This window comes from Schistocerca piceifrons, chromosome 2, assembly GCF_021461385.2.
Source record: "Schistocerca piceifrons isolate TAMUIC-IGC-003096 chromosome 2, iqSchPice1.1, whole genome shotgun sequence".
Taxonomy (NCBI): Eukaryota; Metazoa; Arthropoda; class Insecta; order Orthoptera; family Acrididae; genus Schistocerca; species Schistocerca piceifrons.
Genome location: NC_060139.1, coordinates 956,905,203 through 956,928,870, shown reverse-complemented (window position 1 = coordinate 956,928,870; position 23,668 = coordinate 956,905,203). Strand labels below are relative to the sequence as shown.

Below are 23,668 nucleotides of genomic sequence, written 5' to 3'. Positions count from 1 at the left end.
TTGCCTGTTGTAAAGCGGAAAAGGAGCGATTTATCTGAAGTTCAAAAGAGCAGTATCACTGCCTTTCGGAATAAAGGTGGAAGAATTTCTGAAACGGCTAGGTTTATAAACTGCACGTGTGCCACCATGGTTAAAGAATACCATGCATCGCAAAATTGAGCTATCCAAAGCCGGCGCCGAGGCAACAGTGATGTCCCACGGGCCATAGATTCAAATGGCTCTAAGCACTACGGGACTTAACATCTGAGGTCATCAGTCCCCTAGACTTAGAAACTACTTAAACCTAACTAACCTAAAGACATCACACACGTCTATGCCCAAGGAAGGATTCGAAACTGCCGCCGTGGCAGCAGCGCGGTTCCGGACCGAAGCGCCTAGAACCGCTCGACCACCGGACAATAGGGGTGAACGACGGCTGTGGAGATACGTACGGGCGAATAGACGTGCAACTGTTAAGCTGCTGACCAACCATATGAACTAAGCGGCTACCAGACAGTGTCTCCTCAACGACCGTTAAGAGAACGTTGCTGCGTTCGGACCTCCGTAGCAGACGCCTGGTTCATGCACAAATGCTGACCGGCGTTCATCGGCGGCGAAGGCTGCAGTTTGCACGCGAGTACGACTGGACGTCTACAGAGTGGCGACAGGTGGCGCTTTCAGGTGAATCACGTCTTTTGCTCAGTCGGGGAGATTGCTGTTGGCGTGTGCGGCGTGAAAGGTCTGAAACCAAACACCCTGAAACAATGATAATTAAACCAAGACCCTACGCTGCCGAGAGGAGTTGATATATATCAACGAGGACAGTTGAAAATGTGTGCCCCGACCGGGACTCGAACCCGGGACCTCCTGCTTACATGGCAGACGCTCTATCCATCTGCGCTACCGAGGGCGCAGAGGATAGTGCGACTGCAAGGACTTCTCTCTGGCCGGCCGGTGTGGTCGTGCGGTTCTAGGCGCTTCAGTCTGGAACCGCGTGACCGCAACGGTCGCAGGTTCGAATCCTGCCTCGGGCATGGATGTGTGTGATGTCCTTAGGTTAGTTAGCTTTAAGTAGTTCTACGTTCTAGGCGGCTGATGACCACAGATGTTAAGTCCCATAGTGCTCAGAGCCATTTGAACCATTTTGAACTTATCTCTGGCACGCCTCCCGTGAGACCCACGATCCCAACTTAATGTCCATACACTACATTCGTAGTGCCCCTGCCCACTACGCTCATTACTCGCGGCAGACAACCTGAACAAGTACCGTAAGAGTTCGGGCAATGCGTGTGCATCCGCACAGAAGAAGGAGGTCATGGCCAGTTAGCCATAACTGTATATGGAGATGGTATCAGTTCTTTCGGACATGTCCGGAAGAACAGACACCACTGGTGACCATGCAGGGCGATCCGTTACAGCCATGCGGATAGGATGCCTGTCATCTCGACTGCTAGTGATACGAGGCCGTTGGGATCCAGCACGGCATTCGGTATTACCCTCCTGAACCCACCGATTCCATATTCTAACAGTCATTGGATCTCGACCAACGAGGGCAGCAATGTCGCGATACGGTAAACCACAATCGCGTTAGTCTACAATCCGACCTTTATGAAACTCGGAAACGTGATGGTATGCATTTCTCCTCCTTACACGAGGCATCACAACAACGTTTCACCAAGCAACGCCGGTAAACTGCTGTTTGTGTATGAGAAATCGGTTGGAAACTTTCCTCATGTCAGCACGTTGTAGATGTCGCCACCGGCGCCAACCTTGTTTGAATGCTCTGAAAAGCTAATCATTTGCATATGACAGCATCTTCTTCCTGTCGGTTAAATTTCGCGTCTGTAGCACGTCATCTTTGTGGTGTATCAATTTTAATGGCCAGTAGTGTACATTAACGGGGACAGCTGAAAATGTGTGCCACGACCGGGACTCGAACCCGGGATCCCCTGTATACATGTCAGGCGCCTCGGACATGTCCGAAAGGCCAGATACCATCTCCATATACCCTGAAACAATTGTCGGAACGGTCCAAGGCGGACGATGGAGCGTTATACTCTGCTGAATGTTTTCGTGACATTCCCTGGCTGATCCGTCACTCTAGACGGCACAATGAGCCAACCTAAGTACGCATCTATCCTTTGTGACTATGTCCACCTTAACATACATATTGTTTTCCCTCAACACGATGGCATCCACCAACACGACAGTGCAACGTGTCACACTGCTCGCAGTGTACGTGCGAGGTTCGAAGAGCAGCAGGATGAGTTTACCGTACTCCCCTGACCACCAAATACCCCCAATTTACACACAATCGACAATCTGTGGAACCACCTCGATCGGGCCGTACACGCCGTGGATCCTCAACCGACAAAACTATCACAGCTAGCCTCGGCACTGAATTCAGCATGACTCCACATCCCTGTCGGTAGCTTCCAGAACCTCTCTGACTCTCTTCCCACACGTCTCGGAGCGGCCCGGATGCAAAAGGTGCTTATTCAGACTTTTCAAAGGTGATCACGTTAATGTGCATATGGTCCCTTAAGTTCGCAGTTGCTTTAATCGGTGTGTTGTTATTTTTAACGTAACACGTGGATTTATGAAAATCACCATAATGGGGGTGACATAGGATCTGCTTCAAAATGTTCAAAAGTGTGTGAAATCTTACGGGACTTAACTGCTAAGGTCATCACTCCCTAAGCTTACACACTACTTAACCTAAATTATCCTAAGGATAAACACACACACGCATGCACGAGGGAGGACTCGAACCTCCGATGGGACCAGCCGCACAGTCCAAGACTGCAGCGCCTTTAGACCGCTCGGCTAATCCCGTGCGGCTAGGATCTGTTTACTGTACCATATTCGGTATAGCTTCCCGTTCCTGGATGGATTGTGGGACGGTTGATTCTTTCACGCTTCTGCGCGAGCTGTCATGGCCCTAAAAGCGTCATCAAACGGGACGACGCAGCTAAAGTTGACGTGAACGCGGACGGGAAAAGCAACGTCACAGAAACAGCGCCGTCGGCACACGGGACGTGTTGGTTAACGAGATTTTTGCACTCTCCAGCGGCAGTTAGCTTTATTTAGCTCGCAAACCAAACACAGGTTATTCACGAAAACAGACGGGAAAAAAATTCCGACGTTAGCTCTGTCCATATCCAATGTTGTACTGTCTATACGACGCTTAAATAAAAACTTCAGTGTCTATGAATACGTAATAACACAAAAACGAAACATACATATTCACTCAGTAGGTATATTAGCTTATGAAAGTCCACCAAATCGAACAAACTCACTCCTGACAGAGAGCATACTTATATTTACATCAAATCAAATATTACAAAAATTATTTCAATCAATTGAATACGAAGGTCCTAGGATCTTTTAGAAAACGCGAAAGTGAAAAAAAGGAGAAAGAAAAAAATCTGGGTACAGCAGGACACGAACCCGCTACCAACTGTTTCTTAACAAGCTCTCCTTCGAAGTACGCTCTGCTGAAACTCCACAAAGACGCACCTTAGATTTCATGTTTCGGTGTTCTGAAGGCTTTAATCGTTGCCATGTTATCAACTGACGTTTAATTATATCAAACCGTACCAGGAACGACACGTTTTTGAAGAATCTTCAATGTGCTATTGCCTTAAAACAGTTTACTTTAATGACGCCCGAATTACAACACGAAAATAAATAAACGCGGGTATTCTTTAATGATCAGTATGAGGTTTCTCGTCATTTTATTACAACAAATTGTACCAAAAACGACGCGTTTTTGAGAGATACTCAATGTGTAAGCGCTTAAGAACAGTATGTAAATTCATAGGGTGTATGTTATTACATAAAACCCGCCAAATATGGACTTCAACTGAGCACCACAAATACTGCACGGAGTCTTGCAAATTCTGCTTCTGAAGTAGGGAGCGTTCTTCTTTCTACTTTTCGCGGCACGTTGCCGAATTGTCGTAGAACTTATTCTGTGTCTCACGTGACAAATGGCTTCTCAACGTGAAACCGCAAGAAGTGATGTCACCAAACTCATAGAGCGCCACGTCAACCCAGGATAACCAGTCGCGTGTGACGACGGCTTAAGGTTCTGTCCACGGTAGCGGTGGGATGGGTACGCCTGAAAAACCCGGAAGTTTCCTTTTTTTTTCATCGTATGGCTAGGGCCTCCTGTCGGGCAGACCGTTTGCCGGGTGCCCGTCTTTCAATTTGACGCCAATTCGGCAACCTGCAGTCGATGAGGATGAAAGGATGATGATGATGATGACAGCACAACACACCGTCCCTGGGCGGGGAAAATTCCCCGACCCAGCCCGGAATCGAACCTGGGCCCAGAGGACTGACAATTCGTCACGCTGATCATTCAGCTACCGGGGGCGGACAAGGAATTTTGGACGAAATGTAGCTATAAATAGTATAAGCGAGTGATGACGGATATGTAAAACAGACCTATCACGATGATCTTTACATCTCTCTTTTTTCATTATCATCAGCGTCTACGTTCTAAGTTGAGTGGTTTCACTTATGTATTATGACGCTGATAAATGGTGTACAGATCTGATCAGATATTATGAAGTCTCTGGATTTTTTTCCGTTTTTTCTTGTTTATTTATTTACAACACGCTCTATAACATTATTTATAATACTGTGTGTGTGTGTGTGTGTGTGTGTGTGTGTGTGTGTGTGTGTGCGCGCGCGCTTGTGTAGCGTCTTCCATTGTACAAGCTCTGACCATTGAGTTCGGTGAATGAAGTCAGAACAGTCAATTGGGCAACACTGGCGACTCACAACGCTGCACCTGCGTAGCGGCCGGTGTTGACAACCTTCCCCCACCCTTGTTCAGTTGGGCGTCGTGTATGTTCCGTGTTAGACCTGTTTACCGAAGTGCTTGTTTAATATGTTGGTTCTGCACTGAGGACAGGAGAATGAACGAGCAAAGGATCAATTTAAAGTTCTGTTTTAAGCTTGGCAAGACACCGAAAGAAACGCACATGCAGTGCTGGTACGTGTTTATTGGGATCAAGCACTGTCCACGAAGTGTGTGTACGAGTGGTTCGCCCTTTTTCGAGGAAGCTGGTGAAGTGTTTCTGACAATCCCCGTAGCGGACGACGACCGACCGCCATCAGTGACGAAAACATTGAGAAAGTGAGGACATTAATTAGGAACGACCGTCGATTAGCTGTGCACATGACAGCGGACGAACTGCACAAGAACTGTAAACCTGTGCAACAAATCCTTACACAGGAGTTAGGGAAGAGGAAAACGTGTTGTCGTCTTGTGCCATATCACTTGACTGACAATCAGAAGCAGGCACGTTTAGAGGCTTCACAGGATTTTGTCGAAACGGTGGATGCAATCGCAATATCTTGGACTGTATTGTCACTGAGGATGAAACCTGGTGCATCCGGAACGACCATGAAACGAAACGGCAAAGCATGGAATGGCGTTCTTCGACATCACCTCGTTGGAAAAAGGCCAGAGCCGAAAAATCACGCATCAAAACGAGTGTCATCACCTTTTTCGATAGTCACGGCATTATCCACAAGGTTTTTCTACCCGAGGGAACGACGTTGAATGCTGCACGGTACGTTGAAATTTTGACCCGTTTCAGGCAACGTCTACACTCGGTACGACCCCAGTGTGTGCAACAAGGTTCCCGGTTTTTTGTTCACGACAACGCTCGCCCACACACAGCTAATATCGTCAAACAGTTCCTGGCAAAAAAGGGGTGTGCAACTTGAACATCCACCATAGTCACCGTATCTCAATCCTCCAGACCTCTTCCTATTCCCTCGACTCAAACTCGCTTCGAAAGGAAAGAGATTTGCTGATATTCCTGACATCCAACGAAACGTGATGCGGCTGTTGAACACCACCCTAAAGGAAGACTACGGGCAAAGTACCAAGGACAAGTACTGCAGAGTTCAGCGGTGCATAGTTATGGGAGGTGACTATTTTGAAGGACAGTAAAGTAACTGTAGGTCATAGTGCATCTACGTTAATGTTACAGGCAGTGCTTTTTTTTTTCAAAAAAAATTGTGTGTACTCCGACATTGGATATAATCAGCGAAAATTACTTATAACTGAAGCATGGGATACCGCCCGTCTGCTTTTAGCCATGACGACATCAACATGTCGAACTATCAAAAAAAGTATCGGACTCTTTTAAGTTGACTTTACAGCTCAAATGAAGCAGGCGATACAGAGAAACACCCAAACATACAAGAGAATGTGGTACGCATATCCGTTTAGCACTACCATCGCCCACTATTAGCGGGCGAGGGCACTACATGCTCGTCGAACTGGCTGCGAGCGATTCAGTTGTCGAGAACGGTTGCCGCAGCTTCGAAATGCTTGAAACAGTCAATGACACCGCTTTTCCCACCAAAAACTGCACTGGTATCGTTCGTATTGCAATTACCAACAAGAAAAAATGAAAAAAAAAATTTACGTCCGTGAAATGAATCGTTGGCACTCTTCCAAGTTCTCAACATCGTAAAAAAAAAGACTTTGTCGACAAAAAAGTTTAGGGGTACGTATCCCCCAGCGTTCCCCCAGAAAAACAGCATTGGTTACAGGACTATTCACCGAACTTCGTTGTCAGTGGTTGTATGATGATGATGAGAGAAGGGAGAGGATGAAACCTGGTCCCAGCATATAACCTGCTCCTCAAGAGTAGCACCAAGGGGGCAGCCAAGCTTAATATCCCCATTCGACAGACGGATAACAATCAAGAGTGTTACATGCCATCACTTCATGAGACACTGCGGAGAGGTTTGGTATTTAAATCAGGACATTGGCGCGAAGTCTGGTGATCAGGATCTTTACGTCACCACTGTTGTGGACTGGCAAGACAGCCAATCCACTATGACAGGAAGCCGAAAGGCACGCGTTTAAGCTCACGCAGGCTGGCGTGAGGTCTGGAAAATGACAAGGAATTGAGACTAGCAAAAAAGGTACGTAGCTTCTGGAATACTTAACTTTAATCCATAATTGGTGAACATCGGTCTGACGGTACATGCATCACAAGATAAATAGCAAATGATAATGGCGCCTTGCTAGGTCGTAGCAAATGACGTAGCTGAAAGCTATGCTAACTATCGTCTCGGCAAATGAGAGCGTAATTTGTCAGTGAACCATCGCTAGCAAAGTCGGCTGTACAACTGGGGCGAGTGCTAGGAAGTCTCTCTAGACCTGCCGTGTGGCGGCGCTCGGTCTGCAATCACTGATAGTGGCGACACGCGGGTCCGACGTATACTAACGGACCGCGGCCGATTTAAAGGCTACCACCTAGCAAGTGTGGTGTCTGGCGGTGACACCACAACCACCTCTTCTCCCCCTTGTCGGCCAAATATTGGCTGTGAAAATTTTTACCACCACCAGGGTTTCGAACCGTCTTAACGCCAGGTCGAGCGCCACCGCACAAGCATGCGTTAACTACCCTTTTTTTCTTCATTTTGTTCGTTATTGTTTGTTGTGTTTGGTCATGTCGGACATCACATGACACCCGTTGAAGTTCATCACTGACCCCTTCACTCAGTTTTTTTTTATTACAGAGACCAGCCAGCTCTCTGACCGAACACACTGAGCTGCCATGCTCGGCCAGGGAGGTGGGCCAGGGAGGCTCTGGTACAAGCACTTTATTTAAGAAGTTTATTTTCATAGTAATGGGTAGCTCACTGTGACTTTGTTTTTACCTTGTAACAGTATAAAGTCAGCTAAAGTGTAATGATTTATTAATACAAAAAGACCATTTTGGCTATGTCTTGATCTACTGGCTTATCGAGCCTTAATTATATCCAATGAAGAAAAACTGACAAATCTGTGAAAACAGCCGCTAATCTAAACGAATTGTAAGTAGGCTGTTTAGGTTTTTATGTTGGTAACGCCACGTAGCGTTCTGTATGAAAATCACTGACTGTGCTGTGTGCAATCTGTGGCTGGTTCGCATTGTTGGAATATTCGCTATTGTAGTGTTGGGCAGTTGGATGTGAACAGCGCATAGCGTTGTGCAGTTGGCGGTGAGCTGCCAGCAGTGGTGGATGTGGGGAGAGAGATGGCGGAGTTTTGAGAGCGGACGATCTGGACGTGTGTCCATTAGAAAGAGTAAATTTGTAATACTGGATACCATGAACTGATAAATATATTATGACTTTTGAACACTATTAAGGTAAATACATTGTTTTTTCTCTTTCAAAATCTTTCATTTGCTAACTATGCCTACCAGTAGTTAGTGCCTTCAGTAGTTAGAATCTTTTTTTTTTTTAGTTGGCAGTATTGGCGCTCGCTGTATTGCAGTAGTTCGAGTAACAAAGATTTTTGTGAGGTAAGTGATTCATGAAAGGTGTAGGTTATTGTTAGTCAGGGCCATTCTTTTGTAGGGATTATTGAAAGTCAGATTGCGTTGCGCTAAAAATGTGTGTCAGTTTAGTGTTGACCAGAACAAGTAAAGAGAGAAATGTTTGAGTACGTTCAGTTTTGCTCAGCTGTTTGAAAAGCAAATAACGTAAGAGGTTTTTCCAGCACTGTCTTTTATAAAATTTTCAAAGGGGAAGTTTCGGGATGTACAAATAAGGAAAAATATGTTGTGCACGGTGACACACACTGAGCAACAAACACAAAATAGTTTTTCCTATATACCCATCTCAATAGATGGTAATACAGCTGAGTTCCATAAAATGGCGAAATGTGTAGTGAATTTCTGAGTGTTCCTTTGCGCTAGTGTAGGCCAGCTAGATTGAGTCATCGGGCATCCTATTCGGATACAACTGAGACAATATACGACACGAGACACTGTTACTCTCAGCAACGTGTTGTTGATAAGTTCTTATACAACTGCTCACACTCCATGAGTTTATTTATTTTCGCCGTATCCCCAAGCAGTGGCTGTTATATATCAAGACTTTGGTCTGTCCTGCGAGTTTCTTTACTACCATTCAAAATGGTTAGATTTTTTCTTTATTTTCTTTGCAAGTCCAAGGAGCTTCTGTGTACATGATGAGGCAACTAACTTGTAAGACCGGCCATTCAGATTGCTAAGATGTAGATATGATCGCACCATCTACCATGTCTAATCGTACCCACAGTTCAACATGGAACGTTAGCCGATGTACGCCTAGGTCTTAATGCGGCAGTGTAGGACTTCTATGTATGCAGACCATTGTGACTGAACAACTCACAATGCGCCGTGGAAGAGTCCGCCATTTCCGTCTTCCATACAGAAAGACAATGCCTATGTGGATAAAACTATGGCGTGGGTCGGACTCTGAAACAGCATGAAGGATGTTGTTGTGGTCTTCCTTCCGAAGATTGGTTTGATGCAGCTCTCCATGCTGCTCTATACTGTGTGAGCCTCTTCATCTCCGAATAACTATTGCACCCTACATCTTTCTGAATCTGCTTACTGTATTCATGTCTTGGTCTCCCTATACGATTTTAACACCTCACACTCCCCTCCAGTACTAACTTGGTGATTCCTTGATGTCTCAGAATGTGTCTTATCAACCGATCCCCTCTTAGGTTGTGCCACAAATTTTTTTGTCCCGTATGTTACTCAATACCCCCTCATTAGTTACATGATCTGCCCATATAATTTTCAGCATTCTTTTGTAGCACCACATTTCAAAAACTTCTTTTCTCTTCTTGTCTAAACTGTTTATCTTCCATGTTTCACATCATACATGGCTACGCTCCACACAAATACTTTCAGAAAAGACTTCCTAACACTTAAATCTATACTTGATGTTAACAAATTTCTCTTCTTCAGAATCGCTTTACTTGTTATTGGCAGTCTACATTTTATATCCTCTCTATTTCGACTATTATCCGTTATTTTCCTTCCCAGATAGCAAAACTCATCTATTACTTTAAGTGTCTCGTTTCCTCATCTGATTCCCTTAGCAACATCTGATTTCATTCGACTACATTTCATTGTCCTTGTTTTACGTTTGATAATGTTCATCTTCTGTTCACTTTTCAAGACACTGTCCTTTTCGTTCAACTGCTCTTCCAGGTCCTTTGCTGTCACTGACACAATTACAATGTCATCGGTAAACCTCAAAGTTTTTATTTCTTCATCTTGGACTTTAATTCCTACTACAGGTTTGTCTTTGGTTTGCTTTACTGCCTGTTCAATGTACACATTGAATAACATTGGGGCCGCGCAGGATTAGCCGAGCGGTCTAATGTGCCGCAGTCATGGACTGTGCAGCTGGTCCCGGCTGAGGTTCGAGTCCTCCCTCGGGCATGGGTGTGTGTGTGTTAGTCCTTAGGGTAAGTTAGGTTAAGTGGTGTGGAAGCTTAGGGACTGATGACCTTAGCAGTTAAGTCCCATAAGATATCTCAAACATTTGAACATTTTGAATAACATTGGGGATCGGCTACAGCCCTGTCTCACTCCCTTTTGAACCTCTGCCTCGCTTTCATGCTCCTCGACTCTTACAACTGCCGTCTGATTTCCAAGCTGATCTTCCCTGAGGTCGGCTTCTACCAGTTCTTTCCATTCGGTTAGTATTTTGCGCTGTGACCTACTGAACTGCTGGTCGGTAATTTTCGCACCTGTCAGAAGCTGTGGAAGGAGAAGCGACCCGAAATAGTGAGAACAGCGGAAAATATCCAATAAATTCGTGGAGCTCTGCAACGAAGCTCACAGCAATCTGTTCGTCACGTTTCCAGTACGTTATAAGTTCCTCTCATGTCTTAGCAGAGGAGTTTGAAACAGGATTTAAAGTTTCATACTTAAGCTGCAAGCGGCTCAACAGCTAAAGCCAGGAGACAGAGGACCGAATTGATCCTCTTTCCAAAATTACGCGTAAAGCAACTCTTGCAGTCTGTATTCAAATGATGTACTCTTCTAGCATCACAAACTGCTAATATAGTACATTTTTAAAGTTCAAGGACAGAGAACTAATTTACTAAAATGTTCGATGAGTAATAATATAAAGAAAGTTGTATTCATGCTTTTATTTGTTCTTAATACAATATTCATCTTTGCGCTAGAAGATTATCTCAGACCTCGGGTTTTTCGCTGACAAAGTGGAGACACTTTTTTTACAATATAACAGCAAATCTTTTATTTCACATTTTAACTTGTGACAGACAACAGTAAAAATATACCATTCAGCTGCTCACCACTAGAGCTTTTTACTCGCGCCTTTGTGAAACCAAAGACATGCTGTGGGCACGCTGAAACAGAGACTAACGCACATACTGGCTGCCAAGTACTGACTGATTATTTTGGCCTGTATTAAATTCTGTGTATTAAAACATGAATTTCTTAAATGTTCCACAAGCTGTATTGTTCAAATTAATGATTACAATGACATGCAGGCCTTGTATCATTAACAATTCTATGTGAACCTACCTTTTTTCACTTTTGCAAAAAAACAAAAGAATAAAATAACAGTAAACGTCATTTCATGAAACTGCGAAACAGAAGTTTTCGGATTCTAAGAAATGACACTTGTAAAGGAGCTTTCACAAAATGTTGAATTATTTACGAAAAAGTTAAGTGTGTTTTCACAATATGAGAGTAGTTTTCTCATTAGTGAACAATAAATTTTCATGAAATATTACTTAAATTACATTTGGGAAAATAATCGAACCATGTGGCATTTGTTATAACACATACAAAAGGAAATCTATAGGATAATAGCTTTTTATGGCCAAAAACTTTTACATTGAAAGATACAAACAATGTTTCAATATGAAACTTGTCCCAGTAGTGCTAGTCTGTAAGTTTCCCAGGAGAGCTTCTGCGAAGTTTGGAGGGTAGGAGATGAGGTAATGGTGGAAGTAAAGCTGTGAGGACACGTCGTGAGTCGTGCTTGGGTAGTTCAGACGCCGTCGCGGAAGCTCAGTGTGTTCGGTCAGAGGGTTAACTGCCTCTGTAATAAAAAACTAATTGAGTGGATCAACGATTAACTCGAATGGATGTCATGGGACGTACGCCCCGAACACATGCAATGAACAATAATGTACAAAATGAGATTAAAAAAAAAATCGGTAGAGCACTTGCCCGCGAAAGGTAAAGGTCCAGAGTACGCGTTTCGTTCCGGCACACAGTTTTAATCGGCCGGGAAGTTTTATATCGGTGCACACTCCGCCGCAGAGTGAAAATTTCATTCTGGAAGTTTTGTGATGCCGAGGTAAACTTTCATCTGAATGAGTCTGTGAATAAACTAAACTTCCGACATTGCTCAGACATCAAGCCGGAAGGCGCTCATGAGAAGATGTAGGTTTGGCTGAAGGTCGTCGTCTGGCGTGCTGTAATGGACAGTCCAGTGGAATGGCTGAGCCGTATTTTTTGTCAGACAGTAACGTCCGACCAGTGAGTGTCAGTTCCGAGCGGTATGAGGACATAACTCAAAATTCCGTCATCCCACGATTGCTCGGACATTTTCTTCCAAACCCTATAAGATTTCAGCAAGACGGGGATGAAGCCCAAGCGGTTTGTTATTTAATGGCTACACTGAGGCACCACTTGGCACATGATTTTTTATGTTTGCGAAAATTTTTGCTATTCCTGAAAAACTTCTTGACTCTGAAATCAGATTAGTTTTTGTCTATCACGCACAGTTTTTTCACAAATCAAGTGAACTCATTTTCCATTTAAGTCTAATTTCCTCAAACAAAAAATTTACAGCAGTAAGGGAAACTTTATTTCAGTAGGATGGAGTAGTTGGCCATCTGGCTGATGGGCGGGAAACTTTAGCTCGTTCCTGGAATGCTGTTGTGTTGTTAGGTTATATTTTTGGCTGTTAAACGCAGTTTTGCTGTTTCCTAGAAAATAGTTTCCGCAACTGTTTGAGTAACCCAAACGTATTCTGTTATGTTTGTGGTAGCTATGTAACTGTGAAGCTATGTAATAGTTTCGTGTAAAATGTCTACTACGTCTACTTTGGTACAAGGCTTGATGATCAAGACAAAAGCTGGGTACCGCGCAAGGCATGCCGTGCGTGTGTTGAGGGACTGAGGTAGTTGAAAAATAGGAAGAGGAAATCAGTTCCTGTGATTTGGAGGGAGCAAAATCATGTATATGACTATGGTTATCATTGAAGGTGATGACACAAAATACAAGAAAGCTGTGAAATATCCTAACATTTCTTCGACCTTAAGATCAGTTACGCATAGTGAATGTCTCCCTATACCATTACATCTATATTTCTTGAAGATCTGCAACAGGGGAGCAACTCAGGAAATGAATGCGATGAATGGTGATAGTTAAAAGATTCTGCACCTGAATTATTCAGTCAAAACGAACTAAAAGCTTAACTCGTGACATGAAACTAACAAAACGTCCAGCCGAATTGCTTGGGTTAAGACTTGAAGCAAAACATCGTCTACCACCCGGAATATCATTCTTATGGTATAAGCACTAAGAAAAGGAATTAATAAAATTCTACAGAGAAGAAGACCGTATGATATTTCTTGTGATATTGAGGTTTTTTTGGATTTATTTTATGTCACTTATGGTGCAAGCCAGTGAAGGTTGTTTATAGACTTGTCAAAACGTAGCCTTTTGGTGTACTTTTACATAATGGAAATAAGTTTGGCTCAATACCTGTTGTCCGTTCAGTACATCATAATGAGACGGATTAAAATTTCAAACTGCGTTGAAATACGTGTTCTATGAAAAGCATTCTTTGACAATGTGCTGGGATTTGCAAGTAGATGGTATGTTACTTGGTCAACAATCCGGCTACACAAAAGTGTCGTGCTTCATTTGTGAGCGGGACATCAGAGCCGAAGACAAGCACTGGATGGTAGCTAAGTGACCCGAGAGAAATACCCATCAATCTGGTTCACAGAATATAATAAATGAACCAATGTCAACCAAGAAAGACACTACTGCTTTCTCTTCACACCAAGCTTGGATTAGCAAAACAGTTCACTTCAGCATTGTGACTGATTCCTGTAAATGACAACAATACTTCCAAAAGTCTCTTAGGAGATACTTAAAGGAGGGTTCTTTGTGACAACGCAGATCGGAAATTTAAGAAAGACAATTTGTTTGAAAGTGCAGGTTATCTTAAAGAAATTACATACAGTCATATTTACAACAATGATGAACGATAATTAGATATAACTGATTAAGCATATGCAGATTAAGTAGCAAATTTCTGTAAAATAATTATAATCTTCCTAGTGTTAAGTACGTTATATATGAGCTTTGCAACAACTGCTCGAAAGTAACGTGCTCCTAAAATAGTATGAACATCTCGGATTTATTTTATGAGCATAACATGATGTAATAGGAGCAACGACGTACATGAAATGATCTACTACTAAAAAATCATCCATAAAGTAAGTTTTAATGCGCCTAGTATATCTACAGATATGACTTGCTCATACATCAAAATCACAAGTGTCACTAATGTATTCAATGAATGATACTTCTGTTTTAGATACTTGAAAATGGCCTAAGGCCTAAACTGTAGAATTGTACACAAAATAAAGAGAATGGCAGCTGAAGGCATCGAGATACCTTTCGAAAAAAATGGAAAGATTCTTTTAGAAAGGTAATTTGTTTTAATGCAATTAAAAATAATTGCCAGTTACAAAAAATGTGATTTCAGCTAAAACGTCGGGCGTGATTCGTACAAAAAAACTAGCTGGTACAGGAAAACCGAAATCAGATTTGAAATCAGAATGAAAAATACTTTGAATGCCACCTTACAGTCATAAAACGTCGTACCAAGGTTTTAAAATGCAGCGTAGTATCACTCTCATGATTGGGTGATATCGCATGGCCGGTGAGATAACATTATTTTCAGACCCTGATTTTTTTTTTCGTGTCCTTTCGAGAGCAAACTTTTTTTCACGGCGGCTCCACAATACTGATCAGTTGAAAGCCGTAATCCGGGAAGAGATACAGGCCATTCCTCTTGAAATGATTAAGAATGTAATGAGGGGTCCCGCGAACGTCTTCATCAGTTCACTGGCAATGATGGAAGGTATTTGCGTGACGTATTTGTTCAGGAATAAATTTGTGTTTGGATTTTCGATAATGGCAACGTGAGCAGAACAGTTATCTGTAAGTTGTATTGGTGTGTAAGTACGCTAGATCTCTGGAAGAGACGAGATGTCCTTACGATACCTCGTTGCGTAAATTTCGATATTCGAGAGGGATTGTACAAAAATCCTGTTCCCTCCTCGTGTATATCGCATAAAGGGGCCGTATCACGTTCAACATTTGTTGCGCAATACTCAGTATTGCGCAATAAGATTGGCCGTCTGAGAGTCGTGCAGGAGATTTACAGCAACCACTGAGAGACCGCTGCGGTCGCAGGTTCGCATCCTGCCTCGGGCATGGATGTGTGTGATGTCCTTAGGTTAGTTAGGTTTAACTAGTTCTAAGTTCTAGGGGACTAATGACCTGAGAAGTTGAGTCCCATAGTGCTCAGAGCCATTTGAACCATTTGAACCAGCAACCACTGAAGGTGACGGCAGAGCTTTAAAAATACTAACGCTCATTCAAAATGTTGCGCAATATATTGTGCCGTGCGATCTTGATGTTGTGCAATCCACGGCATTTCCTGCTGTGACTTCGTGGTACTCGGCCATGCAAGCAACTGATACAGTGACGTCATATGAATATGAATACCTCAAGAAAGACAGTTGGAACGAATCATCTGTTGAAGTGCATTCAGGGGAGTACGGTAGTTTGACTACCTATATAATCATTATTCAGTAATTAGCTGTAGAAACATTCGAGAAATGTGTTTAAGTGAACGGAAATAGCACTGCAATTGCTTATTTGTTCTTTCAGAAACTTGAATTATTTGTTGCAGATATATGTAAAAGTAGCAATCCTCTACAACAATGTGGCTTACTCTATTCATGTTTGTAGATAGCTTCCAGCGCTGTGGAAAGTGAAATCCGGCAAGTATACGAACAGTATATTTTTCTGTGTACATGAAATATAACGAAGTTCACCAATTAGCTGAACGACTCCTCGTTCACTTTCAAAAAATTCCGATAGTCATCTGGCTCCGCTAAAAATTCTCTTATTACAGGGTCAACATATAAACTAACGGCGAAACAAAGTTGAACTTTTCACAAAGTACACTATTTATTCAAGATTACTTACGAATTACTACATCGGACAAATGACGACCATTCGCGACTACACAACACTTGAGGCGCTCCAACCAGTTTTTGAACACACGTTTCCAAATTTCTGGAGGTATTCTGGACATTACATCGTGAATTCGGTATTTTAACCATCGCAAGCTTCTCGGCCGATCGTTTGGGCACGCTTCGTAACGAACGACGAGGGCTTGCCTGTAAACTGCTACGCACACATTCGATGTTCTCGGGAGTTCGGGCGGTTTTTCGAGGGCCGGTTGACTTTCGATTCGATGCAGTGGCAGTTACAGGGAACTTTCTTATCCAATACAAAATTGTTGCACGAGCAGGAACTGGATATCGCGGCTGAAACTTGAAATGTTTACAAAAGGCACGTGGCAGGCGTACGACAGATTCGCCATAGCGAAAACAGAACTCCACCTCGAATATACGATGCGATGTTGCTTCGACCAGTCCGAAATGCTTACTGACGTGTTAATGGCTCTGAGCACTATGGGACTTAACATCTGTGGTCATCAGTCCCCTAGAACTTAGAACTACTTAAACCTAACTAACCTAAGGACATCACACACATCCATGCCCTAGGCAGGACTCGAACCTGCGACCGTAGCAGTCCCGCGGTTCCGGACTGAGCGCCTATAACCGCATGGCCACCGCGGCCGGCGACGTGTTAATGGGATTAAAACTTGACACTCGGCACCAGTAACAGACGGCGCCACCGTCGCTGTGTCTTGTTTGTAGCGCGCGTTATATGAATTGGAAATCGTCAAAAAATTGTGAAACACCTTGTATGTTAGCTTCCAAGTCCCTTTCTCGCTCGTCGTCGCTTCCTCTTGCTTTTCTTTTTGCTGCACGTAGCGACTACAATGACAATACGTGTGAGTTCCACATCATCGAACGCCGACATGTTCATTACGAAGGCAGAGTTGTAACTGAAGCCACCCGAGCATAAATATTACGCAGCAATATTGTGCCGTTCTCGGCTTCATAGATTCACAGAATATATTGACACAATGTTATTGCGTAATAAATATTGGGCGTGTGAGGGCCCGTTAACTTTCCAACAGGCGCGCGTATGTGTCAGATACGCAGCGACAATGATCGCTATCTTTTCTTGATTCAGAGTCCTCTTTCGACCCCACCCTACTTCAGTCGTGGCCGCTTCTCGCTACAGTAAACAGGAAGCTAGTAACACGTGTTTAGTATCTGCGGAATACGCGCGACCCTCTATGAAAGTTTTTAACCTGCTATTTTCCAATATTTTAGTTAAATTTGTTAATGCTTATTAGTAATTTAAAGGAGTATACATGATGAAGTTATATGTATCTCGAATCGACAATGAAATTAAACGAAACTGTACGCATCAGATGGTCGCGACCTTCAATGCTTGCATCATATTATTTATTCAGTTTCGTTTCATATTTATTTCTTAGGAACTATGGAGGACAAAGATGTACAATTTAAACAAACCTTTGAGTGGTGAGACTCTGATAAATGCAACTGTGTGTCACACCGACGATGAGCATGATCAAGGCAACAGTTCCATACAGGACAGTGACTAGTACGACTGCAATTTTGAATTGCTGGTGTATCCATGTATCACCACAATAAAAATAAAAACAGTGTAGGCTGGATGTGTATGAATAACAAAAGCGGCGTATTTAAGTTTACAAAACCAATGACAAGTTTTTATTCATCCTTTTATAACTACAATAACTACATGAATCCACAGTGAGGAATCAACTATGACCAAACTCACCATAAACTATGGTTCACGGAGGACATGGAGCTGCGAATATCATTTAACAACCCTACACCAGTGCAGCAAGCTTTTTCTGAAAGTATTTGTATGGATTCTTGCCAAGTATGGAAGTGAAACATGGACGAGAAACAGTTTCCATAAGAGGGTAATATCAGCTTTTGAAATGTAATGCTACAGAAGAATGGTGAATATTAGATGGGTAATCACGTAGCTAATGAAGAGGTACTCAATAGAATTGGGGAAAAAAGAAATTTGTGACATTACCTGACTAGACGAAGGGATTGGTTAGTAGGACACATTCTGGGACATCACGAGATCACCAATTTGGTACTCGAGGGAAGCATGGGGCGTAAAAATCATAGCGGGAGACCAAGAGATGATTACAGTAAACATATTCAGAATGCTGTATGCAGATTGCAGTAGGTACTCAGAGATGAAGAGGCTACCACAAGACAGACTAGCGAGGAGAGCTACATCAAATCAATCTTCGGACTGAAGACCACAACAACAACAACAACAACAACGTCTATTTGCTTTTATGGTAAAAATTTAACGTTTAAAAAGACAAAAAGGTTGACTAACAAAAGTGGTATCTGCGAGATACGCTCGAATCACCCTTGTCCGACTAGAAGGCGCACCTGTCGGAAGATTAACGGCCACTAGAGTAACTTAAGACAGGTTTAATGCACATCATGCTAGCGTGCAAGACGAGGATTCACAGCCAGATCCAGATAGAATCCACGCTGCGGTTCACCGACCGTTTGTCTTGTATACCAGCCAGCCTGACTTTTTAGACGGTTTTCCACATTTGTTTAGGCAAACGCTGTGCAGTTCCCATATCATCGACTCTGAAAATACGAAAGACAAACAGTTGAAATTCAATAACATGCAGAAAACAGTTTGCACGATTCACAGACAGATAGTACACACAAATCACACTCTCTCACCCCCACCTTAACCGACGACTTTGGCGACCGCAAGGGCAGTCAGTATCAAATTGAAAATAAAATAGATTTGCTACACTCATGGTCAGAAAAAAGCAGAACACCTTGAACGATTAGAGATAGGATGGTCATATCCATGGAACACGTACATTAGTATGTTCTTCAGAAATGGTTAGCATTTGAACCATATTGGCTTGCGCGTTCAAGGTATACACTGATATCTCGGCGCAACACCTTTCTTTCGCTTACGCCATAGTCCGGCAGTAATCGCATGGTCGGCGTGGTTACAACGGATTTGGCAGTGTTAGGGATGGCCGGATGCCCCTCCTGCTGCCACCCCGAACCCCCCCCCCCCCCCCCCCCCCCCCAGGACGGAATCAGTGTACCCCAACTGTCTGCGTCGAGTGTAAATCGTGAAATACTGCGGACGTGTTTCAAATGTCAACGACATGTGTAACTGAGGCGGAACGTGGGGACCAGTCCGGTATTCACCTAGCGGGATGGGGAAAACCGCCTAAAAACCACATCCAGGATGGCCGGCACATCGGCCCTCGTCGTTAATCCACCGAGCGGATTCGATCTGGGGCCGCCGATTTCGGTGCAACACCACCTACAGGTAAAATGTGGCTGCGACTTTCGTTGTTGCTATGAACCGAAGGTAAATGGACCAGCGTCATTCGAGCAGACGTGCAGGAGGCCTCGCAGATGTATGCGCAAACCATACCATCAAATCAATGAGTTTGAAAGAGGGCACATTATTGTCGTGACAGAGTGTGAGCATCCATCCGGGAAACAGAGGCTCATTTGGGACGAAGCGTTTCGGCAGTGCACAAGTGTGTGCAGAATGGTTCACGGAAGGCCGTAGAACACGACGAGATGGGTCAGGTCGCACCACCCAGACCACCTACGGAGAAGATCCACACCTCATCCGAATGGCACTGCAGGACAGATCTGCGTTGTCCTCGGCTCCGGCGCAGCAGTGGAATAGTGTAACATATGGTAAACTATCAGGGATGACGGTTCGTCGCCTTTTATTACGGCATGAGTTACGTGCGCGTCGTCCACTTCTATGCCTACCTGTGTCGAATGTTCAGAGACATGTTAGACGGCAGTAGTGTAGGGAGCCACGTCACTGGGGTTAGGAATGACATCAGGTAGCGTTTTCAGACGAATCCAGGTTCCGTTTGTTTGAAAATGATGGCTGCATTTTGATTCGCCACAGACAGCGGGAGCGGCATCACAATCACTGCATTCGCACAATACATACAGCTCGAACTCAGGGCCTTATGGTGCGCGTGCTGTTGTGTACAACCACAAATCACAGCTGATGCGTGCTCAGGGAACAGTGACCAGTGTGACCTACGTGAATAAATCCTGTGACCCCTAGCCATACTCTTTCTGCACAACACCTGAGACGCCATTTTTTCAGCAAGACAATACACGACCACATGTTGCTGCACAAACATGTGCCTTCTTGGTGTCACAAGATGTCAGCATTTTTACCTGGCCCGCCAGATCAACCGACTTGTCGCTAGTCGAAAATATATGGGATGTCATGAAACGACGGGTGCAGTGCTGTGACACTGTGCCAACCACCACAGATGAACTTTGGAACGAGGTGCATCATGGATTGCTATACTACAGGACGCCATTCGCGCCTTTTACGCGACGATGGCATCACTCAAGGAACAAGTTACCAGGGCCCATGTCAGACCCTGTGCTTCCTAGGCAACAGGACACATGCTGGACCAAGGTGACTGAAATGCTAATCATTTGTGCAGAACATAGTAATGTTCATGTCATGTGAATATGAACTACCTGCCTCTAATAGTTCAAGGGGTTCTGTTTTTTTTCTGAACATGACTGTATATCAAGTAAACAGAGAACCTTTACAGCGGCATAAATGCTAGGGAAGAGAGCCTTCAGATTTCAGTGCTTCCTTTTTTTCTGTTTCTTGTTGCTTCTGACATGAGGAAAAAGTAACAGGATCAAGAAAACTTCCAGGACCGACGGGTGAGGGAATGAACATCAAGGTTATGACGAGACGTCAATGTAGCGAGATATCACGTGCTGTCAGTGTGGTTGAACATTTCGGTGCTCTCCTTTTAGTAAAGCAATATATTTTTCAGAGTTCTCATACCTCCAGGAGTTTTCGGCACCTGTACTCCTGCTCTGTGGTAAGACCACACTTGCAGCACCTGCGATTGTCTCCGCTGCCATTGCAAACAAGGGCACTACGCGCGGAAGCTGCTGATAGCGCCGCGGGGAGTTTAATTTCCGGCCGTTTGTAGCGCTGCCGTCGCCCCCTGCCCGCGCGCTCTAGCGGGGCCGGGGAGGCCTTTCAGCGTTGGAGTGTCGGAAATAATTCAGTTTTATTAGCAACGGCGCTTTCATGCAATTCTCTCTGCCGTTTACGTCCCCGTTTGTCAAATATATTTTCTCTGTCCTATCATTTACAGTATACTATTCCTGGCCTCACTGTTTAAATTAATAAGTGATACTATACCCTGTTCATCATAAGGATGCAGCTGATGTAAACAAACACAGACGCGATGATTGGTCAGAAGCTGTAGCATACATACACTGATGTTGCTGTGCTCTCAGAAGTAGGTTTTACTTATGTATTAGATATCTTATTACTAAGTTACATTACATGAAATTTTTAAGATATTCCTGTTAAGCTGGTCAAACCACTTTAAATGATATCGATATGTGTATTTTCTTTGACTGTTTTTACATCTTTGTTCCTACATGTTGTTCTGTTCAGTTAGTTCCATCTCGTCCACATTCACTGTGTGTGTGTGATAACATGTTGTAAAGTGTGCCAGTGTGAAATGTTATAATAAATCACGAAATGTGTACATGTGTATTATGGTCTCAATATCCACAGAACCTCAACAGGTTATGGGTCCGACTACCCACATAAACGATGGTAAAAAGTATCAGGAATTGCTGATTAAAAACCCAAGTGTTGTGATTCAAAGTGCAGTGTGTGCTGTCTCCAAAGAAAATTGTTCGAGTCGACAAATATGTCGACGAGTTATCAAATTAATGTGTCGAAGCTGAAAGGACGTGAGAACTATGGAGATTGGGCACACGCTATCGAAAATGTGCTTATCCTCGAAGGATTAGTGAAATGTGTCTCAGAAGTAGTTTCATTGGAAGATTCGAAGGCCGAAGCGAAGATAATTCTTGCGATTGATCTTTATATGTGCACATAAGAGAAGCAATATCAACAGTGGACTTGAAGAAGAAACTGAAATCAACGTTTGACGATTGATTTTGTGAAGTTATTGAGAACACTGATATCAATATGTCTAGAAAAATGTGATTCAATGATGAGCTATGGGAACCAGATGGTAGATGACAGTCAGAAATTATGTGGAAGAGGTTTTGCTATTAATGATGAATGGATTGGTTCGTTATTGCTAGCAGGATTGGCCAGAAAGATATTCTCTGATGATAATGGCAATTGAGCATTCAGGAATTCTAATCACAATGGACACAATCAAAAGTAAGCTTCCTGACATGGAAGAAGAGGTCATCACGACTGGCAGTGCTTTTAGGACCAAAAGTTGGCAATGTAAGCCAAGGTTTTCTCACCGAAATGGAAATACAGTGGGAAATCAAAACAGGAAAGACGTTGTTCGCTGTAAATGCAAGAAACCAGCACATTTTGAAAGTAAGTGCCCTAACAGTGACAATGAAACAAGACAAAACAAAACATTGAATGTTTTCAGTGTAGTGTTTATAAGTGGCTCTTTTGACAGAAGGGACTGGTATGTTGATTCTGGTGCTAGTGTGTATCTCACAGCAAATGAAGAATGTATGAAAAACAAAGTAAATGATGTTAACACGGATAAAATGATGGCAGCAAATCAGACAGAAATCCAAGTGTTAAGCTCTGGAGAAGTTGATTTAACAGCAGTAGTCAGAAAGAACTTTTCTGATATTGCTGCAAAGAATGTTTTGTGTGCTCCAGAACTAACTAACTACAAATTTGTTCTCTGTGAGCAAGTTGATTGAACAAGGAAATTTTGTTGAATTTAATAGTGTTAAGTGTAATATTTATAACAAGCATAATGGACTAGTTGCAACTACAGATATAATTAACGGTATGTGCAAGCTAAACATTGACAGAAGAAATAAAACGTAAAACTAAGTCAGCCGCTGGGGCATCGCCTCCTAACACCAGGGATAGCGAGTCAGGGAGCTTAGGAGTTCGCCGCAGGGCGGCTAGGTTGGGACAGTCCAGCAAAATGTAGGCCACCGCCAAACTGGAGTCACAACGACAGTAGCGTGGGTCCTCACTACAGATCAGATGACCATGATTCAGCCAAGTATGGTCGATGCGGAGCCGGCAAAAGACAACAGAGTCCTTGCAAGAGGCCTGCATGGGGGACCTTCACAGATTATTAGTGGCTTTTCCTTGGTCATTACCACTGTAGTTCTCTCTTTGTTACCCGCAACTGTCGTTCACTACGGCATCGTAAATCCAGCTTCCGGTAAATTTGAATATTTCCTCTTTCTTGTTGAGGCTATTGTCACGTTTTTTTTTAAATTTCTATGTTTATTCCTAGGTGCCTATTCAAGAAAATGTTATTATTATGTGATGAAGTTTCTCCATGTGGTTTGATTATAACACTTGCATAGTCAGCAAAGAGAACTATTTTTGCTTCTTGGATATATGATGGAAGATGATCTATTACTAACAAGAACAAGGACACCACCCTGTAACGACCCCCGGGGGGGAGCGATGTTTCCACATTCTGAAAATGCTGTTTCATTGTGTACTCTCCCTGCATTCCTTACTGGAACAGACTGCATGCTTTTAGTCAGGTGCCGTCTCTATTGACCTCGATATCGACGCGACGTTAAACCCGATCTTCC

The 23,668-nt window shown here is 43.4% G+C and overlaps 1 protein-coding gene and 1 non-coding gene across 2 annotated transcripts in view; both read right to left on the bottom strand.

Annotated features, from left to right (window-relative positions):
* The window catches only part of LOC124776021 (AF4/FMR2 family member lilli-like), a 754,556-nt gene that overhangs the window by 202,902 nt on the left and 527,986 nt on the right, over positions 1-23,668 (bottom strand). The gene's annotated exons all lie outside the window — the stretch shown is intronic.
* On the bottom strand, positions 816-890 carry Trnat-ugu. The gene has a single exon. It is a non-coding gene; the product is annotated as a tRNA-Thr (tRNA).